This window comes from Onychostruthus taczanowskii, unplaced genomic scaffold, assembly GCF_017590055.1.
Source record: "Onychostruthus taczanowskii isolate IOZ18803 unplaced genomic scaffold, ASM1759005v1 scaffold49, whole genome shotgun sequence".
NCBI lineage: Eukaryota > Metazoa > Chordata > Aves > Passeriformes > Passeridae > Onychostruthus > Onychostruthus taczanowskii.
This window is the reverse complement of record NW_024502458.1, coordinates 5,388,602-5,403,136: the sequence shown is the minus strand read 5'-3', so window position 1 is coordinate 5,403,136 and position 14,535 is coordinate 5,388,602. Positions and strand designations below refer to the sequence as shown.

General features: G+C 40.3%; 1 protein-coding gene across 17 annotated transcripts in view; it reads left to right on the top strand.

Moving 5' to 3' along the window:
* DENND2B (DENN domain containing 2B) overlaps positions 1–14,535 on the top strand; it is a 154,271-nt gene that overhangs the window by 51,819 nt on the left and 87,917 nt on the right. For 2 of the 17 annotated variants that reach the window (XM_041414981.1, XM_041414976.1), the window contains one exon: positions 5,958–6,054. The exons of the other annotated variants lie outside the window; for them this stretch is intronic. The gene's annotated coding sequence lies outside the window, so the exon portion shown is untranslated. The remainder of the gene's footprint in view (positions 1–5,957; positions 6,055–14,535) is intronic. 17 annotated transcript variants of the gene reach the window in all.

Here is a 14,535-nt window from a genome sequence, read left to right as displayed (position 1 = left end):
GTCGTACAGAGCTTATTAAGGAGCTACTACATAAGTGTCATGAGACTACTTTCATCCACTGTCTCCATAAAAGTATTCATTAAAAGGAATATGCAGTTAGATTTGCTCCCTCTACACAGCTGAGTTGGTGATTTTTACACTGAGATAAGGGAAATGGCATGACAATGTCATCACCTGGAGATGAAGTTGGGCCCAGTTGGGCCAAAGGCAAGCAAACAAAAATTTTAACTGGAACCATCTTGTCACAAGAACTAGGGCCTATAGGAAGTGGAGAGCAAGCCAAGATAGGGGCTATAGCGGCAGATCCTTCAGGTTGTCTTATTTAGTATGTAGAAGAAACACCCTTCCCTTCAACTGCTGATTATGATTTAAAATTTTTGTTGTTTTCAGTTTTAGTTCAGCTTTTTAATAATAGCCCTTACTGGTAAGAGTATGTGTAGACAACAAAGTGGGAACGGATGTTGCAAGTCTTTTACTGACTCTTTGAAAGCTGTAACACAATTGAGATAAATTAGTAGTACCAGCAGCCTGTGAACTCTTCTCAAGAATGTTCTCTTAAAACAGAGGGTAGTAATCTGGGTCAAATCCATCTGTTAAGTGACATACTAAATTTTTTTGTTGTTGTTGCCAAAGCATTAGTTTGAATAGTTATTTGTCTGCATGTTTCTATTCTTTGTTTCTTAGTGGAAGCATTAATGTGTATTTTTAAAATGCTTTTCTGTCCATAAACCTTAACTTGAATATTTTCCAAAAGAATTTTTAATAATAGTTTCTGCTAAAACTAGTTCATGTGCTGTTTGATAGAGGAAGTGTGGGTTTTCTTTATTGTTTATAGTGCCCAAAGAGAACTTTAGTTTTCATTCCCACAACACCCTCTAACAAACCCTGAAAAGCCATGTTTTGCCCAGGCTCTCAGTGAGACTCAAATTGCTTAGCTAATCTGAACAGGGCTGTTGGACCCCTTCAATCAAAGACAACACTTCTTTTCCCCTTCCCAGTTCCTTACAGAGAAGAGTATTTCCAATTTAGTCTTTGTTTCTCCTTAGATGGTTGAGTTTCCAGGTGACTGGGTAAGTCAGGCAATAGTAATAATAGAGGTTTTGCACTATGTAGTGCTAGATAAAATAACAACCAAAGGAAGATAAACTTTATATGAAACAAGTAAAACACTTGACTAAATTAGAACTGAGTAAACACTTTTTACCTTGATTTACCTTGACCTTATCCCTGAATTTTTCAGACAGCTTGCTGTCTTAAATCTTCTGTATGATCTGTGGACATCAAAGCAATCTTGTCTAACAGCACAATGATTAATGGGGCTTGGCTGAAGGAGGGTAACTTTGAAGGAAAATATTTAGCTAGCAAGTAGCTTTTACTTCTTCCAATAGAAAAAGAAAAGTATTTCTTAAAATGTATTTGCTTCTCCTTAACATGGGTAAAGTACCTTGTTGACAGTGTTTTGAAAGACTTCTGTAATACTTTTAAGGAGATTGTTATAGTGTTTCCTCATGTAGAATTTTGGCTTTGTTTTTTTGTCTATTTTCATTGAGCATTCACTTGTGGAATTACTCTGAAAACGTGCTGTATTGAATGACATACACTGAAAGTCTCCCTCTTTTCTTGTGAGAAACAAGATTCCTTTTGCAACCTGAAAGCCTCTTTGTGTGTGGAAGGAGTTGAAATACCTTTTGAGAAATATGAAGCTCAGCAGATGCTCTCTTGAAGGTGCCTGTGCAGCCATCCCCTGGACTGACTGCTGAGCTTATTACTTTTGTCTTGTATGAATTGTCTGCTTAAAGCAGCACTGAAAATTAATGCTCATTCTAGCCCTTGTACAGCACTGTGAAATACACAAGATACAAAAGAAACTACTCTTCCTTCCCCACAAATTATATGTAGAGAAATAAAATACTGGGTGCATCACTGTGCATTGACTCACCTTTAGTTTTAGGTTTAAATGTTGTGCTGTCATGTAAGAGTGTAGCCATAGTGGGCATCTGAAAGGACTCACTGTCAGCAGCCTGTTGGGTTTCAACTATGCTATTCATATGATTCTTTCCTCCCTCCAGCTGTTTCCACAAATTGGAAAGGCTTTATTTCAGTTCATAAATGCCATTTCTCCATTGTTCATGCCCACAGATATTTTCCATGCCCAAATATCCATCCTTCCAAGAAAAGAAATCCTGACCCTATAAAAGAAGGTATGTGGAAGGATCCTTTGAGGAGAAAGTCCAAAATGGCACAATATTGGATTTACCATCTGCAAAGTTTCAACAGCTGGTATTCCTCTGTTGTGTATCTGTGGGTGGGGACATGGGGCACAGAGCAGAATATGAGTGGGGTGTGGTTGCATTTCCAAAGAGCTCTCATTTTTTGTGTTGTGGCTCCAGCTTTCCCATTAAAACTGGAAAGGCCAAAACTCCCTTCTGTGAGAATTAACTGGAGGAGTTGCTTGATGTTTTGCTACAGCATGAGGTGAATTTATCACACACAGAGAGACTCCAACTTCGTTGGCTTTTTGATGAAAAGACTGGTCAAAAAGTTGAGAAAAAGCAGTTGTCTGAAAGAGCAGAGATAATACCTTGAAACTGCCATAAAATTAAATTGCACTTTGAAAAAAAGCCCTCAAACTTCAAACCATTTTCTCACATACATTTTCTTTAGAGCCTCACCTAGAACACAGCTACTGTGAAGAATCAGCCAACATGCATTTCATGTTTTTCACACCTCTAGATTTCCTAGGATCAGAAAAAAAGCTTCTTAACATGACTTTTGCATCTAAAACATAGGATGAAGAAACCTGTTGCACGTGGATGTCCCACCATGCATTCTTATTTAGGTTAAATGGGAGAATATTTGTTTGGGAAAAATGAGGTAGGAGTTCAGATATTAAGTAATAGGCACACACTAGAAGAAAGGCAGTTTTTCCATCAGGAAGCTTCAGGAATTCATGCTCTGTAGGAACCTGTGAATCCTGGTGCCTTTATAACACCTACAAATTTCAACAGAAATTATCAGTTAGAACATCTCATTCCTAAATCATCAGATGAGTAGCTAGTCACAAAAAGTATTTGAACTGGATTAATAATCTTATAAATCTTTACCTTTTGCAGTTGCAAAAGGCATTTTTTTTTTTTTTTGTTGTAGTAGGGCAGAATTTGCTGGCAGTCAGGTTTTGTGCACTGGGCACAGGTACAATTTTACCTGCCTCTATAACACAAATCTCCTTCCTGGCACCACAAAAATGTTCACAGATATTTATCTACCTTTTGGAGCACTAGGACTGAGTTTTGAATGAATTGTGGCCAAGATCATGGTACCAACTGGAAACCACACGGAATCTGGCAATGCAGATTTCATGCCAGACAAAACTGTTTAGTATCTGTCTTGAATGTTTTGATTTGTTCATTAATCAAACACAAGTGAAAATACATTCACAGGAAGCTGATACTGAAGAGTATCTGTGTAATAGATTTTTTTTTACCTTAAAAGACCTATTTATTTTGTGATGGTGGAATTTTTAGTAGGAAAGTGTTGTTTATATACTCTGTGTGTATACTTTATTCTGCTCAATTTACTTACTGGAGAAGAAGTTTTATTTGTGAAGTTTATTATCAGATTGTGTGTGCAGTACCTCTATCTGTAGCAATTTGTCTATTCCTAGATGCACATTTTTAAATTCCCTGTTACCTGCTATTAGGAAGATGAGTGTGTGTGCACCTGAACTGAAGGAGGAACAGTGAAAGGAGTAGGAAACACAAGAGAAGTCGGAGCTGTAATTTCCTTTCTGATATCACCTTCTATGAACAGTAGCAAAGGAGTGTCTGGAACAAGAGTTAAGATGAGAACTGCATAAGCATCAACTCTATGAAAGCAGAATAGAATTGCAGTTTTCCCTTTCACTAAATGACCTGTATGTTATCAGAGAATAAGCTGAGGTGGAAGGGACTCATGAGGAACATCGAGCCCAACTCCTGGCCCTGCACAGGACACCACAAAAGTCACACCATGTGCTTGAGGGCATTGCCCAAACGCTTCTTGAGCTCTGTCAGGCTTGGTGCTGTGACCACTGCCCTGAGGAGCTGTTCTAGCGCCCAAAAAGTGAAGTGAAGAACCATTTCCTAATATCAAGCCTAAATTTCCCCTGACACAACTTCAGGCTGTTCCATAGTTGATCAGAGCAAAATCTGCTTTGACATTTTTGTTGTGTGCAGACAGGTCCAATTCTGAAGGTCTGGTTGATGCAGAGTTATTGTCTACAGTAACCACACTTCAAAAGGAACAATAAAAATATTTTTGTATAGGGAGCAGATCCAAATTGGACTTCTGCTGCATTCAGCTTAACACCATAGGAAAGAAGAAAAGAAAAATGAATTCCAGCTTTAGTGCCAGTGCCATTCTAAAGCTTGCTCAAATATGGACTCCCATGACATGGGGAAGGTTTGAGTCAAGCACTGCTGTAGGTTCACTTATGTTCGAAGCAAGAGAGCATGTGTGTTCAGATAATAGAATTTATACCCTGGCCTTGTTGTGAAGAAGGTATTTCCATATGGGTGCTATACTAAATTTACCCTACTGTGTGTGGAATGCTTTCTGCTTGTCAAGAGGCCAAAATGTTCCCTGCAAGGGAAATTTTATCTGATCAGAGTGTTAATCTGTGTCCCTTAGGCTTATCTTGTGGCTGTTTCTGTGTTGTGAGGGCAATGCTGCATATGCCTTTTCAATGAGATCATTGCAAAAATCAAATTGCTATTAAATTATATTTTACTCACAGTTTTGAACTGAGCTAAAGTAGGAGTACCAGTGCTAAAACTTTGAGTAGAAATGCTGGTACTGGAGCAACATTCCAAATGCTGTCTGGATAAAATTAATGATTTTGCACAAATATTTCAAGTTAAGTTCACATGTTTCAATATTGTTAAATATAAGTGGTAGCACATTATGGCACTGTAGCCAACCTGGAAACAAGAAATGGGGACTCTATTCCTGCACACACTGGTTACTTGTTATTCCTGGACACATCCAGCTGACTGTAAGGGCATGGGATCACATTTTCTACCTGACACGTTTCTGAGGCCGTGCTCTCCCGTGCCCTCTCTGGCATTACAGATGTTCAGACTTGGATTGCAAGCAGAGAAGTGGGATTTGGGAAACCTGGGAGCATTCTTCACAGGCCTGTGTGATGGGGGCAGTGCTTGTCTGACAGCCCCTGTGAGTGAGTCTCTCCCCAGTCTGAGAACAAACCAGTTCAGGCTGTAATGCTCCTCTGTGTCAGGTTTACTCCTGCTCTGTGGGCTGTGAAGAGAGATTGTTCCCTCAGCAGAACTCTCCAGCACAGTGAGTCTATTCAAGCCTGCATCTGGGAAGATAGTTAGTGCCTTCATTTATGAAATTCCTATCATAGAAGTGTGAGTTCTTTGCAACAGCGGCTGGTCTCTTGAGAAGTTTCCAACATGTCATGTACACAGCTGCATGTAAATCATTTTCATAAAAGGAAAGAAGAGAAGCTCTTTCCAATCATCAAATACCATCTCCCAGCATGTGAAGGTTTAAAAGATATGTGATACCATTCACAGTTTGTTTGTGGATTTGTTTCTGTTTGTCTCCTTCTAAACCCCTGTGGTTCCCTCCTGCCACTCTGGATGCAGCATGCATGGGAACAGAGCTAGAGTTTCTGTGGCTGCTGCTTGGTTTTCTATCTCTGCTGGGAAAGGCTGCTGCTGCAGAAATCCTCAACAAACTCCGCTGGCAGGAGCCACTGTCCAGAGTGGTTTGGTGGCTGCAATCAGCTCCAGTGGGTGGATGGGGATGTGTTTCCCTGCCTCCTCCTACAAGGAATGTTAAAACAGGTTTAAGTGTTTCCAGTTGTTTCTCTGGCTAGTGGTTGGAGGCTTGATGAAAGGTGATTTATAACACTTTTGCTTGTGGTAGTTTGTTGAAACTTTCCTTTCATGCAGATGGCAAAGGTCAGTGCTGTGGGAGCTGAACCCTTTCCTTGGGAAAGCGCCTCTGCTGATGGCTGTGGATACCTTTGACTGAGCCATAGGTGAGAAGGTACTGTCTTCAACTCACAATCAGCTTGTGCTAGTAAGGGAATAAAGCTCATTTACATGGCTGTTATAAAGCCAGGGGATATCACTGAGGACCATAACATAATTTAGTTTTCAATACATTGAGTTTTTTACCATTTTATCTTATAAAAATATCCTTTCTAGGAAGAAACAGCTCCTTCTCTGTTGGATCTTACTGGCATTTTTTACATTTGTGAAGGGCAACTCTTGAAATTCCTTATGTTCTTCTGCTGGTTTTTCAGTGTAGATTCACACTTTCCTTTTTTTTCTTTTTGGTTTTAGTGTGGAAGAGTGAAATTCCAGCAAGGCTGACTTAGTGAAAACTGAATTAGTGTTGATGGCTGGAGAGAAATGTAACTTGATCTTCTGTCTCTAGTGCTTGAATCAGGAACTGAAATAATTGTTCTAAGACTCTGGTCAAGTTGCCAGAAAATGGAGCGGTGCTTCTGCCAGATGGTCACCGCAGAAGTGCCAGACATTCCTCCCCTCTTTAAGCTTGCAAGTGTGTGTGTTTGAGAAGGAAAATACAGGCAGTGGGGAACTGAAATGCTTTTCTCCCTGAGATGATTGCTGAGTGTGCAGGGCCGTGCTGTGGGCAGCGCCCATAGGGATATCAGTGTGTGATGGCAGGCAAAGGGATGCAGGCACAAAGGCTTGAGCACAGCAGATGTCTCTGTTGAGCAGTGACATTAGTCACTCTGTCACAGGGCTTGACAGAAAATAGGAGGTAAGTCCTCCAGAAATGGGGCTGCAGGGCCCATCATACAGCAAGAGAAGCTAGCTCAGTGCCTGAAGGAATTGTGGCTCACTGGAAGAGATGATGTTGCCTGTCAACTGCTGAGCCCAGCTGTACTGGTTAATGATCGGTGCCTTTAATTGAAACCATTGTGCACTACTACAGCCCTGTCTTGTAGGAGCTGCTGGTGCCATAAATCTTGGTTTTTTCCATGTTAGAAAGCTGTGTTCTTTGGGGATATTGAAGTGTCTCAGACTTTTTTCCTCCCTGCCACATTTTTGTTACTATAGCTACTATAATTTTCATTAACAAAGGGAATAAGAAGTAGTTTGCTGTTCTTAGTTTGTTATTGTTATTTTGCTATATTGTCATTCTGGCAATATTCTCTTAGTCATTTCTCTTCTTCTCTTTTTGCTACAATCTCCCTTAGAATCAATTCTGTAAAGAAACTGCAGGAATCTAGGAACTGCAAGTCTCCTGCAATCACTGCAGAGCTGTGTGTGTGGGGGAATGAGGTTACTACCCATGAATCAGGAACTCAAAAACTTGAATTTAGATTTGAGTTTGTGTATTGAATCACCAGCTATGCAGACCCTGAGCACTTCTCACTGATGGACTTGAACTTGCTTTGCAGGACTGTAGCAATTTCTTTCTCTTTTGGTGAAGTCTCATGTCAGTATTGCAGATCCATTTTTCTTGAAGCATCTTAGGAAAAAAAATCTAAGCTTATTCAATGAGGAAGATTTTAGCCATGGAAAGAAAACATCCTGGAGCATGAGGAAAGGTGGGCTGCTTTCTCTGGGGGACACAGAGTGTGTTCCCAATGTGGAGGGGAAGCAGGGGGCTGTATTTCTCTTCCTACCTGGGGTTTCTTATTATCCTTTCATCTTTCTAAAAAAATCTCTTCACTTTGTTGTTTCCCATTTGTGTATTTTTTCATAGTATGTTAGCTATCCTTCACCTCATCTTTGCTCTACTGGTCTTGAACTCTTCTGATGTTTGTCTGGACCTCATCCCTCCTCTCTGCTTCTTGTTTTGCATACATCCTCTGTTTCACACACCCTCAGCATCTAGGAGGGAGGTTGGGATTCACTCATTTTTCTGGCTCCATGCTTCTCACTGATAATTCTTTATTTAGTTGTCTGAGATGGGAACTTAGGGCATGGACAGCACGTTTGAGTCAGGCTGCTCACACCTCATTGCAGTTTATCATCCTGGGAGCACAGGGGATTTGGGTTTGTTTCTTTTGCCTTGGGACATGTAGACTTTGAAGGAGAGGGAGGTGGTGGCCAAGGTGTTCATAGACATGAAGGGAATCTGAATCAGGAAGCCACTGTGCATGGGAGAGCTGCTAATTGCCTCAAATCAGGCCAGTTTTAAGCCTCTCTCTCTGGCACAGCAGGGATATTTGGAAATTTGGATAGATTCCTGAGGTAGTATGAAAAATAGGAGCACCTTTGAGAAAATGGGCCATTCAGCCAGATGCCAGAATGTGGGTGGTGGGCTTTAATCTCTGGCACTGAATTTGCAGATCTTACCTCTAACCTGTGGCTGAAATCCATGTCAGAGCTCCAGCACAGCTCACAGCTTCTGCATCCTGCAGATGTTTCTTTAAGTGCAAGAATGTAATTTCTAAATGTAAACAGATACCTTCCTGAAAGGTTCCTGCACAAATCCCTAATACAAACAATGGATTTAGTTGCCATCCCATTTGTTGCTGCTTATGTCTGTGTCCAGGTTCGCTTCTGGATGTACTTTGGATACAGGGGAATTAAGATCTTCTCTAGGGGAATTAAAATATTTTGTGTGCCTTTCTACAGATTCCCTGGGTAACTGCCAAGAGCTGAAGAGACAGACCCAATGTTGTTCTCATAGCTTTGGACAAGCCAAGACAACTTTGGCCAGTGTTTCTACTTACATCCATGAGGTCTCCAGCCCATACCTCATCCTCCCAGGGTGATTTTGTATCATCATATTGAGACAGTCCATGCAAATGAATAGTTTCTTCACTGGAAGCATTAGCACTTCCAGTTTGGGTATCAGGACAGGACCTGCTTCTGGGAGATACTGGCTCAGAACAATCACTAAGAGTGATCTAAGCAGAAGGAGATTCATGGTATCACCACAGGTCAGCTCTTGACCTTACTGAGGTATCCAAAGATGATTGCCCTTCCTCCTATCATGTATCATACAATACTTTGCAAGGCCTATAACTGCTAATAATTTTACAATTCTTACTCTAGTGGGGCTCTGAGTGGGAGCCACGTGTGTCTGACAGGAAGGGAGGTGTGCTGACAGCTCTGGGCACAGCAGCTTGCTCTGTAGGATGGCTGTGACCTGTGTTTTTCCTCAGATGATGCTCTAACAAATCCTACAAAACCTACAGCAATTGCAAAGCCAGGGTGCTTCTCAGCTGTCTGGCAGACTTTGCCAGTCAGCCTTGGTGAGAGGAGGGTTCAGTCATGGGTGTCAGCTCAACTGGGAAGTTCCTTCTAAGACTTACTAAGACTTTTGTCTTTGTTTGTTCACTCTATGGTATTGGGATGTTTTTAGGGACTGGTCACACCCTGTGGGAAATACCAAAGGACATTTTCTCATCTCTATTTTCACATTTATTGTATCCTTTGTGACACAAGGGATATTAATGAAAAAGAATCTTTGTTCCTCAAAGCTTTATTCCTTAGCAAATTTATAATTTGGTTTTTGTGTCACAAGAAGCAATTTATTATTGCGCAGATGGTGTTGATGTCGCTATTAGAGGATTATGACTTCACTGAGGAGTAAGCAACAGGTGAGCTCCTGAGACTTAAATGGTTGTTTTTATGCAAAATCCTGAGGATGAAGGAAAAGAACAAAGGAAGAATGATATCAAAGCATTCTGTCTATGTTGGGCATAGTTTCTAAGTAGACCCTCTCTATCCTGGTGTCTCAAATCAAGACATTTAAGCTTGAAATAGTCAACATATTTTTTAAAACCCAAATATTTTCTTTAGCCTACACAGGGAAAGACTAATTTCTGATTCAATAACAGACACACTTTCTGTTCATGCCTCCTTCTCTAAATGTCTTCTTCCTTGATTTTCATGTTGTTTTCCTTTCATTTGGAAGCAGTGATTGCCTAGGATTGCTCAAGGTAATAGAGGAGTTTAGCCCTAAGTTCTTGCCTAGTTCAGGCATTAGGTGTGGACTGCAGTGTATTTCAAGTGAGGTCTGTTCTCTCCACCAGGTATTTCCCATTTTCAGTTAAGGGGGTGGGGGAAGAATAGCTTGAGAGAAGACAAATGAAGTAATAAGATAAAGTAGGGTGAGGAAGATAGAATAAAGGCACAAAATAGGAAAGAACAAGAACATCAGAAAGGGAAAACCATTTTACGTGGCAGAAAAACATGAAAGGAGGGTGAAAAGTGTGTGGAGAGCTGTCTTTGCATTAGGCAGAGTGCCTGGGGCAGGAAACTTCTTTACCTTCCAGTAAGTGCTTCAGCATCAGTTTTGCAGTAGTACCAGTTCAGTTCAGTGGGGGCTGAAGTGCTGAGAGGGAGGTTTGGGCATTGCAAGGGTTAATGGCAACCAAGTTCACCACTCCTGCTGGTTACAGTAGGAAGTTTGTGCTAGAATGAAAGTTGCCACCTAGCTGCAAAAGCTTAGCAGAGAGACTGGTCACTGACTTTGTTGAAAATAGGCTGTGGTTTATAGGGGGGAAATTTTGGATGAGCCTGTGGAGTTAATCCCAGTCCAGAGAACAGGTATTCCCAATGGAGTCTGGTAGCAATGTTCTCGGGAGTCTCTGCAGGCGCCCTCTCAAGGCAGGAATCTTTAAACATTTTATTGGGCTTCCCAGTTCATCAGAACTGATGTGATTCTGGAAGGACATTATCTGTTTTACTGGAAGGGAGTAGGCAAATTGCCACAAAGCAGGCTGCAACTCCTAAACAAAAGTTCAGCTGCACTACACCTCTTGACATGTGGGCAAGCTCCCTTAAAGCACTCAGAAAAGCAAATTAATGTGTTAAGCTAACTTCTTAATGGCTAAAGCCATTCTGTTGCAGCTACTGTTAAGGAAAAAATAAGTAGATACATAAATTATTATAAATGTATCTATGAAAGTTTGCATTTATTGCAATTTTTAAAAAACATGAGTTTGTTTTAGCAGTCTGTAGTTCTTCCCTGTCATGACTTCCTGTTATGTCTCGAGGTCTCTGCTGTGTGGGACAGACCAAAAGAGTAATATTCCATATTTTCCAGATCCCAGATCAGTGGAATTTCAAGGGGAAGGTAATCTGCATGAAAAACTTAATCACAACTCAAGATCTCAAGTAGGTTTCAAGGCATGTTAATGATAATGCCAGGAGAGGGTATGGGAACCTACATTTAGAGGCTCCCTTCTCAAGTCATCAGACACCACATGTAGATTGTTCTTCTGGGTTCAATAATACTCACCTTCCACAGAAAGAGAGGAAGGAATCAGTTCTTGGAATGTGCTGTGTATTAGAAAGCAGGAGTCTTTCTTGAAGCTATGAAACAATTAAAATGTTGTGTTGCCTTGACTTTTCAGGGGCTCACTCCAAGCCTCACTCCTCAACCCACTCCCATTTACAGCTTTTAGTGGAAAAGAAAACTTCCACTTTTTCAATAGTGCCACCAAGAGTGGGTGCTTCCAAAGTGTTGGGATACTTCAGGAAACTGAGGATAATTTTAAACTGCAGAGGGGAGGAGCAGAAATTTTCCCTCCCCTGCTAACACCTGTTAATGGAATTAGACATTTGGTGGTGCTGTACTGTTCGTTAGCCCAAAGTGTGATGGCTTTCAGTGCCCCATTAAAATCTCCAAGCTACAGTTTAATTTAAAAAGTGTAAGTATACCATTAACGGGGGGGAAGATGGTCCTTAAGGAACATTCTGTCATTGGAGCTTGTTGCAATGATAAAGATCTCTTAGGAAACATCCACTTTGTAGCAGCCCTTTTTAGTCAAGATGCTGAACCTTGCCTGGCACGAGCAGCAGATCCCATGTTGCCATCACCTAATTTCTCATATTTTCCTGTCATCTTTAGTTTTTGATCCTGATAAATGGTTTGTGGAGGTTTCAGGCAAAATTGATACAATGATTCTACCATTTGGGCTCATTAAATTGCCAGTTTGAGAGCTATCCTAGTAAAATCAGTGAAACCATGTCTGGAGCAAAGGACAAATTATGGCTAAGTAAGGGTTTCAGAGGAATCCTTTACATTTACAAATAAAACAGAATTCTGCATTTTTAGACCAGGTTTGTCAGATGGTTTATGAGACAATGCAGAATCTGTGTGACATGATTATTTTTGGATTTGTTTTTAACAATATGTCACAATACTTGAGAGATTTTGTGAAGAATAATTTGCAAACAGTGTAATGTAGAATGCTCTCATCCAAGCCCGAGGGATGTGCTTCTAACCCTATAAAGATTCAATAAACTTGCAGGCTGTCAGACTCATTTGAAGGCTATAAAATAACTTTCTACATAACCATAACTTTCTTTCCTTGTTTCTTTGTATGTTTTCTTTTTCTCCCTTTATTTTTGGGATTATGTGGATTGGTGGATGGGTGGGTGAGTTTTTTGGGGTGATAGAAGTCTTTCCTTACAGGCACCTCTATAAATGGCTGAATACTTTTCTGCCATGTTCAAGCTGTTTGCATTTTTTCTGCATATGCTGGGATGATATCAGCATCATCTGCATTAAAATATTAATCCAAAATAAGCATTAAAGGAAAATTGAATAGAAAAGTCAGTTGATATCACCATATATGTCATAGTCCCAACTGCATGGGAAGGAACACACTTATATCAGTAAATTTGACATGTCTTGAGAAATTGTATTTAAGAACTCAATTTATCTTTACTTGAAAACAAACCACTTTGTTTTACTTGACATTTAAGGAGGCTTTGAAATGTGACATTTAAATAATCACTCCTTTTAAATGTTGATGATGATGATTTCTATCAAACTTGACCTACTTTTCTTCCCTCCTCTCCCATCAGATTTTGGCTATGGAAAAGTGGACTCTCAAAACCAGCAGCACAGAAGCACACTATATATCTCCCATCTTTTTGAGGATCTGTTCAGCTTATTTTTGTCTTGAACAAAAAAGGAAGTCTTGGAAAATTCATGTTACACGTGCATGCGAAGAGCTACTGTCCTCCTTATGCCGTGTTTATCTCTTATTTTTCTCACATTAAGTGCTAATAAATGATTTAGATTTAACACAGTAAAAGTATTGAACTGGTGTGTGGAAAACATTAAAAAAACTGCTTACTCTCTGTGGAATGTACAGTCCTAGAAAGCTTGGCCAGCATTAGCAGGCTGCCTTTTTTGTCCCAAGCAATCCCTTTTCCAGTCGGAACAGGCAGTTCTGTAACAGTCCTGTAATCTTGATAATGTAACGCTAACAATAACAATGAGACACTGGAGGAATTTAGGGAGCTTCAGTGTAGAAAAAATGTTACCAACCAGGGGGAAAAAAAATATCTCTGCTTAATCTGGGAAAATTGATACAGGGCAGCAGAGAAGGACAAGTAGACCTGGAGTCTGTGGTCAGCATGATTGACTCTGCCTCTGGAGCTGCAGTCTGCAGATTTTCTGACCGTGTTTGTGGCAGAACTGCTTGGAATAAAGTGGTTTAGAGCATGTCCTTTGACTGTGATGGTTCTGTTAGAACAGGGATTTTTGTGTGTTGTCAGCCCCCAGCTTGTTTTGCAGCATCACATTACAGTGGCTTCTCAAACAGTCTGGACTTCCTGTGGGTTTGAGTAAACAAGAAGTTTCGTAACACTCCTTATTTTTGCATTAGCTGTGCTGTTAATGGTCATAAAAATTGGTAGTTCTGGTCAGACCCTGGGTGGCAGTGCTGTAAACCATGGTAGATATTTTAGTTTATAAACCAAGCAGCATCTTAGAAACCACCCAGACTGGTGCCAGCAAAGCCATGGAATCCTTCATAAATGACTCCTGTAGCACCAGGTGGGGTAAATACTGTTCCTTCTCTTTCTCAAAGGATTCTGCTGGCATTTTAGGAATCTTATCATGACATGAAAATACATTCCTCCCTTATTTTGCAAAATATTTCTCAAGGGATTACAATTACAGAAGAAATGGCGACTAAGAGCTGTGCTTTACACTGGAGAAACATGGGATATAGTCAATGGAGGGGCTAATGACATCCTAATTATATTAGGGATTCCTGCTTTTTCATCCCTTGGATGACATTCTGGTCTTATCCATATCATCATGTTCTCCCTTCAACCACAGCATGACATTGCTGTTAAGAGAGCAGAATGAAGGCAAAATAAATCATGGTACTGGGTTGTTTCTTTGCCAGTGTGCAGCAATGTCACAGAAGTGAAACCCATCTTTTGGGCACACAACTTTATATACACAGCTGAAATTAAGTTCACTGCTTTTGGGATTACCAAATAGTTAAAAAACCAGCTAGGAATTGATAAAGATTCTTTATATTATCTGAGGTTTTAAAAGTGTCCTAAGACAGCTTTACTTAAAGAATCCTGAGGCCAATAGAGAAAATCGCTTGTGATATTTTCATATCATAAACAGATATGAAAATTATATTAAAAATGCATCATTGAATAAATTTCACTATTAGAATACGTTTCCATAACAGAGCTATACTTTAAAGGTGTAAAAGCTTTTTTTTATTCCTTGGGATAGCTGTGTGGGGTCAAACTTCCAGTCACAGCTATG